Consider the following 14,222-nt stretch of genomic DNA (forward strand, 5'->3'; position numbering starts at 1 on the left):
AGCAGGGAATCGCAATTTATCAGGAGGAAGATTTTCATTCCAATGCATATGGGAGGCCACATGCCTTATCCAAGAGTAGTAAAAAACTATGAGTTTGGACAAGATTTCTGAAGAGGAATTATCCACTTGTGACTGCAGGACATTTCATTGATTCTCAAGATTTGCTTAGAGAATAAAAAGTAATTTTTTTTTTAGACTCACAGATTTCAGAATCTGTGACTTTTCCACTGTCCCTTCCCCAGGTATTTGTTGAAGAAGGACATATTTTGAACCATTTTTCTGCCTATTTGATAGAGATCTCTTAAGTTTAGCCACCACAACCATACAGAAAATTCTTAGCAACCAAATCCAATTTGGGGATTTATCAGTGGCTAAAGCATAGATCCCAGTCCGTGATAGAACTCTGCTTCCGCAAATAATAGTGTTCTGTTTGAGATTACTCAAATAAGCAATTACAGAGCTGACACTCTTATACTGGAATTTTCTTGCAAAAAACTCATTCTAGTTCTGCTTATAGAAGTATTTTTAGCGCTGTGTTACTATTTTCAAAGGATCAAATACAGTAAGTGGTTTTATGAAATGCAGCGACCTTGTAGGTCTTCATAACTAATATTTGATTATAAGACTTAAATGAAAGAGTTATCATCCAGAGTTCACTGAAGGTTCATTCATGAAAAATTTTACATGAGATTATAATTGGGTCTAGATTATGCTTCCTCCATACTTAATGCCTGGTGTCGTTAATCTTGCATCGGCAATCACCATTGTCTCACCAATGGCTGGTTCCTCCTTACAGCATTTTGCCATTTGCTGTTTTCAGTTCTCGAAAGTGAATAGCCATTCTTTCATCTCAATTAAATAACATCCTATGAATTTTAATTAAATCATTCTTTGAGTTCGTCTGATAGTGATCTGGTTACCCATTATCAGGTTTTCATACTCGAACTATAGTTTCCCTATGAAGTCTAATCTACTGGACAACCAGGTCAATTGTTCCTCATTAGTAATAATAAATGGCTGATTCTAGCACAAAAACATAAATGAATATTATGCAAATTCTGCTTTCATTCCGTTCCCTCTTCTTAATTTGCAGAAAGGAAACTTGACTCAAGCAGTTTTTACTGGACTAATCTCTACGGGATTTCACTAACAAAAAGATTAATTTCCCTGTCTCGTTAGTCTTCACACTTTCATTTATTTAGGTAGAGCTCTTGACAGTGGCCTAAAGAACAGAGGTGAAATAATGTGAGGGAATATTTTAAAAAATGTGACATTTTTCTTTTCTTCATGCAACAGCAAGTAAACAGAAGAAATGGCACTGGCTTTGTGGACCTGGACATATAAGTATAGCTGCTGAATATACATACAAGCTTTCTTCATGAAGTTTTCAGGAGCTGGTCCTCATTAGTAGCAGAATCATGAGGGAAAAATCAGGATGTCTACATTTGTAGCTACAGATGCTGTCCAACCATTCTAGTGCCCTTGCAGAAGTTTAACTTTGATGAGTACGTATACGTCTGCCTACATCCCACAAATTCCAAGAGAAATAAAGGAAGCTACAATCTGAAAGGTAGAGTGATGTTCAACATATTAAGAGAGCTGATACAGGCATGCCATATCACAGCTGTAAAAAGGCAAGGATTTTTCAAAAAAAATCTATTTCTACACACAGTATGATAATACAGCACATTCTGCAATTGTGACCCTCCTCCCACCCTTAGGCCTCCATAAAGTAAATGTGCATACCTGTGTGTAGGCTCTTTGCTATGATTTAATAATTTGTTTTCTCAGAGTGCTTTCGAATGAGACTTTGGGTTTAATTTTACATTCAGATTTTATACAATAAAGGCAGAGGTGATTATCTGAGGACTGAAATTCAGAGTTGCCTTTCAAAGCTGATAAACATTTGTTTAAAAGTGTAACAAATAGAAACAAAGATACCGTTTAAAACTATGCATAAAGCCTAACTACCAAACTCCTTTAACATGCTCCTCAAATTTCCATGGCAAGAAAGTGGTATTTTTTACAAGCAAGGAAAGAGAGTGACTCAAAGTAGTGTTGCCTGTCCTTCAAACATGAAATTCCCAGACCTTTTAGCATACATGCTGGTGATATTTTACCTATTCTTTTCCTCTGCAATCCTTCCTTATACCTGTGATTTTTTTTTTTATCTCATAATCCAGCATTTTAAGAGTTTAACATTCAGTATGGTAGCCTTCATATTTACAATGATAAAGGTTCACACTGCAAACTTCTTGCTGTGAGGAATTACTTGTAGGATGTTCCCTTCACACAATGAGAATATTTATCCAAATGACTGCTCATCTGTAAGAGCCCACAGTTTATAAACTGGCCCAAAATATTTTCTAAATCCTCCTCCATCTTCAGAGACGAGCAGCAAGCCAAAAAAGATTTACGTATTGAAGAATTAGTGGGTAGTTGACATAATAACTCTCCATCTGCTGAGGCTTAAACATGATGCACTTGACAGGTGCAACAGATAAATAGAGAAATCACAATGAACCTCCCAAACAAAGACTTGTTAAAAAAGAAGAAAAAAAAGAAAAAAAAAGCCCAATTTATACGTTTACTTCCTATTTTTGCAGAAGTCATCTGTAATATGAAAAATAAAAAGAAAATATCACACTCGCACAGGATGGAAACAAACATGACTTGTCCAAGACACTCATCGACGTGAACTTCCCTCCCAAATTCGGATGACATTAAAAGGGCAGTTTCTCTTCCTTCTAAGATACTGAGCACCCCGGGGGTTCATGCTTTTAGACTTCTCCCCACAAATGTGGCCTAAGTTTGCCTGTGACACCAAGTGATGGGCCAGGCAGGTTTTACCACAGGGCGGTGAGGCCTGGTGAGGCAGAAAGTTACGCCAATGGCCTCTGTCTGACAAGGCACAGCATAGAGTTACATTTGCTGGTAAACAACTTTGATTTTTCTCCACGAGGCCAACTGCCGTGAGCGAGGGGGCTACCCAGGGCTGCCAGACCGCAGAGGCCGCTATTTGCCTCCCCGCAGCCTGAGGCGGGAACTCCCACATCCCAGGGGAAGGTCCGAGTCCTGAGGGCAGGTCCGTGCTCCCCCGATCTCGACCCCTTTCCCCGAACAGAGCAGCAGGACGCCCGGCCTCCCCGCTGGACTGAACGGGCTCCTCCGCCCCGGCTCCCGGGAAGAGCGGGCTGCGGGGCACGGCGGTGCCCCCTCCCGCTGCCTCTTCCTGGTCGGAGAGTGCCCTGCGCGGCGGGGAGCGGCGCTGCAGCCGCCGGGGCGCACCTCCGGTACAGGTAGCGGGGGCCGCGGCCGGAGCACAGCGCTGCGCGACGGAGGGAGGGAGGGCGCGGAGTAAGGAGGCGGCGAGATAGCGACCCGCAGGCACGACTCCGGAGCGCCGGCAGCGAGCGGGAGGAGCCGCTTCGGACGGAGGAAGGGAGCCGCACGCAGCGGAGCGGAGCGCGGCGCGGATCACCTCACCCGGCCACCAGCCCCGTGCCTGCCGGCAGGAGAGAGGGGCTGCCCCTCCGCCCGCCCGCACCCCCGCTGCCCCCGCCCGTGGCGGATGCAGCGCGCAGCCCCCGGAGCGCCGCAATCCAGGAGGAGACGCCGGTGCGTTGCCATTTACTGCTTCGCTTGGGTTTATTATTGTTTTTCCTTCCGGCGGGGAGTTGAGGGAGGTGGTGCGCTGCGGTGAGCGGACCGAGCGGCTCTCCCGGGGCGGGGGGAGCAGCGCTGTGACTTGGTGCTCTTCACCGTGAGCCCGAGCCCCGCTGAACACAGGAGGGGCGGGCGGCACCGCGGGACACCCGGAGCGCAGCGCAGGTGGCTCCGGCACAGCAGGTGGCTCAGGGCTGCCTTGCCCGCGGGACAGGTACGCGGCGACGGCCGTCGGGCGGGGCCCGGGGCTGCTCCCCGGGCGGGGGCCGTACATTACACAACCGCCCCGGGGAGGGGGAACGCGTCCCGGCTGGCAGCGGGAGGCCTTCGCTCGGCCCCGTGTGCTTCCGGTTTCACATCGTGGCCGTGCCCGGAGTTTTGCAGCTCAGCAGCGAACTTCTGCTTTTCAGCGTTAACCCCGCAGGGGCGAGCTGCGCGGCAAGCGGCAGGCGCCGGCGGCGAGCTGAGGAGCGGAGCAGGTGCTGGCCTTGGGGCTGGTGCTCACATCTCTCGCCCTTCTGCCCCAGTGTCTTTTAAATGATTTTTTATTATTATTTTTTTAAGCTGCCGAACCCTTGGCGCTCTGGGGCCGTGCGATTTCTACGTAGGGTTCGGCAGTGTTTACAGTAAACTGTTATCAGCGCGTCTGTGGTGCCGCCGGCTGCTGGGTTACCAGGCTGCGGTTTTGGGGTGTTTTGTTCTTTTAGTGTGTTCGTGGGGACTTCTGGAAAATAGCTCCGCGGTTTATCCTGGAAGGAATGTAAACGCTTGTCTTTGTAGTTTAGAGTAGGTTGTTCACGGCAGTATTTCCTGTGAGCATCACACTGATCCCTTAGTGTACCAAGAGCCTCACTGGGAATGCGGTTGGTTTTTATAAAAGAGCAAGGAAGCGATGGAAGGATATAATGAAATTACAACATTTGAAAATGCTGGAAGCTTTCTTGTTGAGGAACTGAAGTTTTCCCCCTTCTTGTTTGGACCAGAACTGGGTCTCAGGTGGTTGGGGCTAACAGAGTGTATATTGCACTTCTTCGTTTTTGTTGTGTCTGGTAGTTGTTTCTAAAATGCTAATGTTGGTAAGTATAAGGCTGTGTCTATGGAATCATGGAATCATTCAGGTTGGAAAAAACCTTTAAGATTGTCTTGTCCAACCACCAACCCATGCCCGCCATGCCCACTGACCGCGTCCCTCAGTGCCACATCCACCTAGTGCCTGAACACCTCCAGGGACTGTGACTCCACCACCTCCGCGGGCAGCCTGTGCCACTGCTTCACCACTCTTTCTGAGAAGAAAATTTTCCTAGTATCCAACCTTTCCTAATACACTCTGCTGACACAACTGGAGCCTTGCTAGTTTCCAGGCGGGTAGAAGTTAAACTGTAAATTGTGAGGTGATTGTGTCTAAACTGTTGGCTGGAAGGATGACAAAGTGCTCGCTGTCATTCAGGGTGAACAATAACAGCAGGAGAGCTGTCTTAAGGTTTGTGTTAATGATTTGTTGATTACTGCTGGCAGCTGAGCAGGAAACAGACTTAGATGGTCTTAGAGCAGTCGATGATGACTGGTATGAGCCTATCAAAGCTCTCGATCATCAAGGATTTTTTACATTGGCTCTGCCTATATGCATTGTGAATTATTAAAAAACACCAGCAGGATATACCACGGCTTCTGCTGGAGCAGGCAAAAGCAGATGCCAGGGGAAGGCTCACAAGGATCCTCCAACCAGGCACCTGTGGCTCAGTCCCTCAGATGAAGAGTTGTTGCCTTTGTGTTGGACAGACCTTTGTCTTTCTGTGGTAGGTTTGAACCCATTTAAGCTTCTAGTAAGAAAATAGGGAGGTACCTGAAGAAATAAGCAGCAGATGAACGGCTCTACAAATGTTTTTGATCAAATGGGACAGTTGAAAGTCAATTTCTGGTTAGCAAAAGCCAGTGCATAGGAGTTATATTAATGAAGATTAACTTACTGAAGAATGTTCATGCATTAGGCTATGAAACAATCCATTGTAGATAAAGCTTGATATCTGTAACAAACAACAATAAAAAGTAGAGTGTTACACACTTACAGTGCATCCTAATGCAATGAATTCAAGTTCATTTTCACTGAGCTAAGAAAAAGCAGAGCATAAAATTTGAAGTTATGTTATCTTCACTGGATTTGTACTAGCTAGACAATTAAAAACAGAAATTGAGCGTTTACACCATTTTCAGGCTGTATTGTACATTAACAACAACAAAAAAGGCACGCAAACTTTCATAGTCCCAATTCTGTAATGACAATAACTATGAGTAAGGCAGTGAATATTTATAATGTGTCTGGTCATTATCATAGCGATAAACTTTGGTTCACCATAGACCTTTATAACAGGAATTTCGGTTTATTACTTTAAAAATGTTTCGTGTTTTTAGTTGCTTGATTTTGTGCTTTTGTGAAAATGTTAATGACAAACTTGTTCTTGCATTGGGCTCTATACTTCATTAACTCGTTCTCATACAATATCTAGATTTCTGGTCAGCTGAGGCCTTCCATCCTCTTTGAAGACAAGCTTGTTGTACAACAATCCCAGACTCAAGATATCCTGCACGTGCGGAGAAGCACAGTGTCTGTTTCAAGGCATGGCAGCAACCAGGGCTAGACACTGATCACCTCACGAATCAGTAGCAGAAGGAGGACATGCTTCCACTGCTTTCTAGCTCTGGGAGTTTGAGAAGATGAGCGTTAGCGGTGTGTTTGATTAGAAATGAGCATACATGGAATAGCAGCGGTAGGATCAGGCAGAAGAGCAGCTTGGCCTAGGGGAATGCCAGTGAGCTCAGTGAGCACTGCCGGGAGAAACACGGAATTTGGAAAATTGATGCTTGAGTCTCAGTATTGCTGCATATGCACAAATTTCCTGTTTGTTCTTTTTGTGCTGCTTTTATTTAGTACTCCACATAAATTATTCATAAGATTGAAATATCCACTTCAGTTATTTATTCCATCAAATAGAACATATCATTATAGTTTAGGCTCTAATTTTTCTGCTACATGATTGTTATGACTAAAGAAACACTTTCATTATAAACTGTTGAGAGAATAAAGATTAAACTGAAATCCACATCTCATGCTTACTTGTAGCATAAATAGCAAAAGTTGTAAGTGTTCAAATGATACACTGCCTGTTTTCTGTTAACTTCTTCCATGCCAGAATGAAGTGATGTGGAATAGATGGGTGCTTGTATATCAGAATGTAGAGCAATGTGATTCAAATTTCTACTTAACAGAACTAAATTGAGTTAGTCTAAATGAATGCAAGCATTTTTTTTTTATGGTCAGCAAAAGATACTCAGGATTTATGTGGGTGAAACCTAGTGTTCCTTGCCATAAGCACTAACAGCCTGTGTTTGACGAGGGAGGAGTCTGGAAAGTTTGCAGTCCAAGACTCCAATCCTGCATAGAGGTTTAAAGTGTAAAGTCTGTCATAGATAAAAGGATAGCGCAGTTTTCTGGATCACCCGTGAGGTGCCCAGTCCCATGGTGCTGAGGTACCTGTGCACTGCTGGCAGCAGTAGGTCAAGAATGTTTAGATGCAGTTTTGATACAGCCAGTTGATACCACGGTATAAAACAGGAGTTTCCCTGATTTCTTTAAAATACTCTGATGAAGGTGGAAAGTGTAAAAGCTGCTTCAGTGCTCCAGAATTGGTAGGTGCTGCCAAAAAAAAAAAAAAAAGAAGAAGAAGAAAAAAACCTGACCCAGCAGGACACTGTCATTTTTGAAGAAGCCTGATTTTATTTTTTTTCATATTTTTAATGTATAAAAGAGAAGTAACAATCAATGGAAGAAGGATCAGAAAAAAGATATATGCTTTAGAGCTTCACTGCTCAAATATCTGGAGTTTCAGACAGATAACTCTGGAATCCGGTACTGTATTTGCTTATTACTTTTATTAATAGCCATTTTCAGGGGCACCCAGCCTTCTGCATAAACTGCTTAATTTGGACCTAATTAGATATTGAGTGTAAAATAAACAAGTTAGTCTCTGAGAGACTGATCCAGTTGCTCCTGATGCCCGAGGCAGTCTCTGGCTTCAGCAGAGATTACATTTTAACTGTATTACCGTACCCTTTGGTCATGGTTCTGGGTCTTCTTGCACTAATTGCTCCACAGGAAGATTGCTCCCTCCCTGAGGATCAAGTGAATGCTGCATTTGAGCTACGTGAGCCCAATATAGGGATCCTTTTCAGGCAGTAATTTAAAATGGCAGAATAGAAATGTAGTTCTCCAGGGGTTTCGCCCACCCAAGAATTTAGACAAAATGTTCTTAGTTACGCTAAGCACTGTAGGATTAGCTGTGGTTGAAAGGAATTGCATGAAACTTTATTGACATCTCTCCCCTGGTGAGACAATGATAGTGTGTGATCTTCCGTACCCAGTGTCTCTAAATAAAGGCTCTGTCACACCATTTTAGGTTTTTTTCATACTTAGTTGTCTCATACACATAATGCCTTTTTTTCTCTGTTTATTTCTCTGTTTATTTTCTGGTTATGTATTAGTAACACACAAAACAGTCTCTCTGTCCAACTGTCTAATCACTGTTCAAATACCAAGTGTAATCCCTGTTGAACCCACATGTGGGCTTTTGCATAGTGAACAGTTCTCATGTCTGTTACATAGATAATGCATAGCGATTTCATTAGCTTTTCTGAAGAACAAATTGTACAAATAGTTTTCTTGCTCTTCCAGCTGTTTTCAGAGATGTGTTGTTTGTTCTTTTTACCCTTGAATTCCAGAAAACACCAGTACATCTCATCTTTGCTAACTACACCCCATCTTCTTTGAGAAGTTTGCAGGGGGACTGACCCTTCTGTGAAAAGTTGATCATAATGGATTTAATTTTTCTTTAGAAATCAGTATGCAACCTTCTGCTGTTTGCTTTAAAAGATTCATAGTCTATTGAGTCTATTGAGAACAATTATTTGTGGCTAAAGCATTTCTAAGTAGCTTATACTTAAACAGTTCCAGACCGTAATATTTGGATTTAAACATTCTGTGTTTCTCATATTCAGAAAAGAAAAAAAATATATATGCTTCTTGAAATGCTCATTTAAAAATAATTGGGGAAATTTTTGGTTAATAAAAGGGAGATTTTTTTTGAGGCTTCTTGCATCAGTTGAAGTGAGATCCCAGCTCTGCTGCTTGGAATAGCTGTAAATCTTGGACGTGTCCCAGGAAAGCCCACACAAAGGGCAAGTGAGAGAAAAACAAGAAATAACTTGGAAATTTCCAGCTATTTTCTTTCTTCTGAAATGATTTTGAAATAACTCAGTAATGAAGTTAGTTTTCTGTCTTTATTTCACCATTGATTTTTTCCCTAAATTTTAGTGAAGTCATCCAAGGGGAAGAAGCAAGTAAAGTAATAAATCTGAAAAGATTGCTCAGATCAGTCTTTCCCTCTCCCTCTCTGAAGTACGCTATGACTGAAGGAACAATAGTGGTTTTTTATGTTTTTTCAACTGTCTCCAATCAATGTGTCAGACGTAATAAGTTTGTTTTGTGCATTGGAAAGAAAGACTATTTTTAATTTTGTTCCAACATTTGCAAAATTTCTTAGTGTATTATTTGAATCCTTAATGTATCATTTCTTTAACATTTCAGGGAAGCATAAACATCTGGAAATGTTGAACTTCAATCCTTTCTACTACAGATTGGAAACATTAACAGCTGAGAGAACCTAGCATCTAACTATTATGTTTTGAAAGTGAGAGGGAAAACAAAGCAAATATACAGCAACAGATATTCCTAAATTAATTTGGGGTTGTAATGTATATATATATTTTTATATCTTTACCTGGTGCATTATCTTTGGCTTCTGTTTAGCGTTGAAATCTTTGGATCACATGTGAAGATGTTTTTGCTCTTAGTCTTCTTGTTTAGAAGTCAAAATTCAGGTAGTGCAGTGCAGCTGGACGAGTTATAGCTGTCTTTGGAATTCAGTAACTTGGAAAAAAAAGTCTTGGCAGTGGGCAAGATCAGTATTCATAGGCACACATAAAGCTCTTATGTTCTTTTAAGTTCTGCTTATGTATTGTTTGTAACCTTTGTACTTGGTCTTAATGTTTGCTTTCAATCTTTGACTTTCTGGAAGCATTTCTTCAAGAATAAAGGAGAGGGAACATTGTTGTCAAAAATACAAATTTGTTCTTGGCACTTGGCTACATTTTTCAGTTTGTTTTCTTGATCACAGTTTTGTGAATAGAGGCAAGACCATGAAAAATAATGGCTATTTGCAGCGGACTAGGTTAGATTAAGGGCTTGTATATTGCAACAGCAGTCTGCCATCTTAGTTGAATATATATGTGTTCCAAAGATTTAAAAAACCCTGTTACATAGTGGACAGTTCCCAGCCAGCTTTTTCAGTTGTAAATTGGACCATGAAAGTTCAGGCTTTTTCAGATTAGAAGGCATCGCTTTATATCCAAAGGTCTTTCAGAGGACAGCATGTAGTTGCTTCTGTTGTGTGTAGGGATCTACTGTCAGCTCTTTCTGGAAACAGTGCTGCCTATGTGCCATGTGGTGGTAGGAAGCAGAAGGGAGGTAAGTTCATCTTGAGACATAAGGTGTTTTACTGGTAAAAGCATCACAGTAAAATCATAGTTTCCAATGCAATAACTTCAGCCTGAAGGACAGTTGTTCTGTGCCTTCTACTTAGTATTCATGTGCGTAGTTTTCTATGCTAGATAAGATTTCCTGTACTGATGTAAGGTGGAGTCTTATTTTCATATTCCTCAGATATTTTGAAGTAATCTAAATTCAAACTGCTGTCACCATGGCCATTTGTAGGAAGACTGACATCCATAACAGCAATTGCTCTCACCTAGCCAGATGCTGATTATTAAATATTGTCCTGGCCTACGTTGGCCTGATATTCCAGGCACATCACTGAAGTATAAATTTAGATCGGTTAATGCTGATTGAGTAGCAGAAGTGATCTTTACTCGATCCTCAAATTTTCTTCATCACCTGTCTATCAGTATCACCTTCATCTTGTCTGATACAACCAGCCAGTCCCGTTCATTCCTCGGCCTTTGTATAGCCTGGGTTAGTGTCATACAATCTATCTCTATATATTTTTTTTAATGCTGCGATTCTGTAGATCCCAGTGACAGCCACTATTGTACTCCAGCCTCAAAATCTGCACATAAAGACGAGTGTCATCCATATACCTCTAACTCACTTCCATTTTATTCTGACTAGTATATTTAGAATTTCTCATGGCTTTCCATGGTGCCCGCTCCCAGAAAGTGCTCCTGGAGCTTGTGACAAATTCCCTGAGTAACTGAGACTTAGCCAATCTAAGAGGAGACTCATCAGCTTCTGGGATCAAAGTTAAGTCCACAGCATTCCATGGCAAAACATTGCTTTGCTGTTCTGTGTAATGCGTTGTAATGCTCTTCACTTACTCTCTATCACTGTTACTTCCCGTGTGTCAGCATCCTTCTTTTATTTGGAGCTTTAAAAAAACCAATTAGTCCTTAGTTAAACTCACATCAAACATTGTTAATTCTCTTGGTGAAAAGTAGTGTTGGAATATCATCTGCAAAACTTGCATATGCAGATCTTGCAGTGATTAAAATAAAATCATATACTTGTCTCTTTGAGCATTAAGAAGGTACAGACAGGAAGGGGGAATGGGACAAATCTTACTCAAATAAAGAAAACTTATATCTGAAAGGCAAACCAAAAGATGCTGAAGTACTGTGGAAGCAGTCCCTTTATTATTATAGGTACATGAAGCACTCCATGTTTGAGAAAAATCGGTAATATTGAGGATGGGCAGAACTTCGCATTTCTGAAGTCAGTGTTGGTGTGAATTTCTTTTTATCCTTCTGAAAGCAGAAAGAAAACGATATTTTATTTGTGATTATTTTTTGGCTCGTAATATTTGCTCGAGTCATTGGAACAGACTTGGAGGAAAACACAATTATCATTTACTTTGGCTCTTGTTGTGCCTTTTAATCTTGGACTCTCTCCCCTGATGGTAGAAATTAAATGTAGCAAGGGTCTCCTTAGTAGGCAAAGTGTGTAATCTGTAAAAACATTAACTCCCTGGCTTGGTTTTTGTCATCTTTTACCTGTACTATTACTTTGCCTTGACTTGTTGCTGGAGAAGAGGTTAAGTATAAGATTCTACATAGCTTTCATCAGCGCAGTCTGAATCAGCACTGTTTGCCTGGAGGGCAAGCAATAATTTGGGTTTGTTTTTTTCTTCAGAAAATCTTTCTTGTCCAATGGAAAAGAGCCTGTAATAGGGTCACATGGGAAAGTTGTTGTAGTTATTGTTGTTGTTTTAAAGGGAATTTTAATAGTTGCTTTTCAACTGAATGCGGGATTGTTGATATAGAAAAGTTTGTCTAAAATTTTGGCTGACTCCTTGAGTGGGTTGTGAAATGTTCTTTTCTTCTTGTCTTGTGGTAAAAAGCTTTATATGTGGTGATATTACTATTATTATTATTATTATTATTTTATTCTAACTACTGAATCCCACAGCCTTCTTTAGTATGGTGAGAAAATGCGTTCTAAATAAAGACTGGTGCTTGCAGCCACAAGTAATAATTCTGCGTGCCCCTGGAAAGCGTGTGGAGGGTTGAGAAATACTCTTGATTACTTGTAATTGGCCTATTATTGTAAACAGTTTGTAAATTTCATCTCTTTGTGAGTAATATTTTGTCCTACTAATAAGCTTTAGTGGGAAGGCTGATACACGCCTCCCACAAATAGCATACAACAAAATACAGCAACAACAAAAGTATGCTCCTTGCCTTAATGCAGTTATCTGGTACCATGCTGAGTATCAGCATATTCAGAGTTCTTAACTGCGTTTTTCAGTGTGCCATAAAGGACTTTCGTAGCTGCCATGAAGCATATACTGTACCTGTAGTCTCTTCTTTATAATTAGCTTTTGATTTTGGCTTTTCTTCCTCTTATAACTGCAAAGCCAAGTGATTTTTTTGCGTTAATTGTGACTAAGGCTGTTCAGTTTTCCTGATGCAGTGAACCAAGCAGCATTACAGAGGTTTTGAAGGATGTATTCCAGTTAAATAAATTCATGCATGGACAATTTTTGTCGTCTGTGTAAGCGGATAAAACTCGGAACAGTGAAGGTTTTTTGAATTATACTCCATGTATGTAGATCATTTGTACTGCATCTGTTGTGGATGCCTGAAGTTTCTCCTGTCTGCTTGGATGTGTTATGCATAAATGTGCATGCTGTGTATAACATGTTTACATAATTCCAGCTTTGATTCGTAGAATGATTCAGTTTAGAACAGACCTCAAGAAATCTCAGCCCACCCTGCTGCCTGAAGCAGGGTCAGCTACAAGATCAAGCCAGGTTACTGAGGGTCATGTTGAGCCTGGTCATGGAAAGCTCCAAGGGTAGAAATTCCACTGTGTTTCAGGGCCATCTCTTCCAATGCTTAATCATCTTCACAGTGATTTTTTTTTTCATTTTATCTGATAAACACATAGTAAGTATCTACCTGGCTATAGCTTACATTCTTCTCCCCTTGTGCACCTCAGTAAAAATCTGGGCTCTACCTTTTCAATAATCTACTCCTAGATATTGGAAAGTTGCTATTAAGTGCTCCAAAACCTTCTCCAAGCTGAACAATCCCAGTGGCTTCAGCGCTTCCTCGTAAGGCACATCCTTATGGCCTTTCACTGACCTTGCTTCAGTTGGCTGATGCCTCTGGTTGGGCCTTCAGAAGCAGACATGCTGCTCCAGGTACGAGAGTAGTGGATGCTGCATGAAGCCCCTATTGCTGCCAGGTGGGCTGCTCACTCATGTCTCACCTTCTGTCTTCCAGGGTTCTTGGATCCTTTTCGCCAGAGCTGCTCAGCAGCAAGCCAGTTTTCAGCCAGTGCTTCCAAGGGGTTTCTCAGCCCCTTGCTCAAGTGTAAGCCATTCTGAAAGGCAACTCTGCCCTTCAGTGCATCAGCTGCACCCCTAAGTACATGTTTTCCCCAGGCTTGCTGAGGATGTGTTCTTTACCCTCCGCCAGGTTGCTGCTAAATACATGAAAGATGGGTCAGGGAGCCCTATCTGCTTGTAACCAGATTATGGGTAGAATGTGAACCATCGACAACTACTAGTTGAGCCTAATGACAGAGACATTTTTTTTATCACCTAATCATCAGTCCATCTAGACTGTAACATAGATCAGCTTAGATATGAAGATGCTGAGGAGACGGATGCTGTTGACAGTCTTGCTGAAAGCAAGAGGCGACACCGCTGCTTTCCTCTCATGCACAAATCTGTGATTTTATCATAGAGAGAAATTATAGCGGTCAGGCATGATTTAATTTTGCTAGATCCGTGCTGACTATTCCCAGTCACCCCCTTCCTCTTAGGCCTAGAAGTGGCATTCAGATGGGCCTATGTCTGAACATAACACAGGGAGAACCTGAGAGACTAACTACCAGTGAAAGTGTTCACGACTGTGATGCTTTCTTTCCCAGTGAACCCTTCAGACTTGGTAACCTTTGCACAATCCCCTTCCTGCATTCCTTTTCT

The 14,222-nt window shown here is 41.8% G+C and overlaps 1 protein-coding gene across 3 annotated transcripts in view; it reads left to right on the plus strand.

The window, feature by feature from the left end:
• Positions 3,296-14,222, plus strand: part of MBP (myelin basic protein) — a 108,157-nt gene continuing 97,230 nt past the window's right edge. Inside the window, exon 1 of one of the 3 annotated variants that reach the window (XM_021386333.1) lies at positions 3,296-3,618. The gene's annotated coding sequence lies outside the window, so the exon portion shown is untranslated. Of the gene's footprint in view, positions 3,619-3,653; positions 3,881-4,000; positions 4,146-14,222 lie in introns of those variants that run through there. The other 2 variants (XM_021386334.1, XM_021386335.1) reach the window with 2 other exon arrangements.

Source organism: Numida meleagris, chromosome 2 (genome assembly GCF_002078875.1).
Source record: "Numida meleagris isolate 19003 breed g44 Domestic line chromosome 2, NumMel1.0, whole genome shotgun sequence".
In the NCBI taxonomy this organism is placed as follows: domain Eukaryota; kingdom Metazoa; phylum Chordata; class Aves; order Galliformes; family Numididae; genus Numida; species Numida meleagris.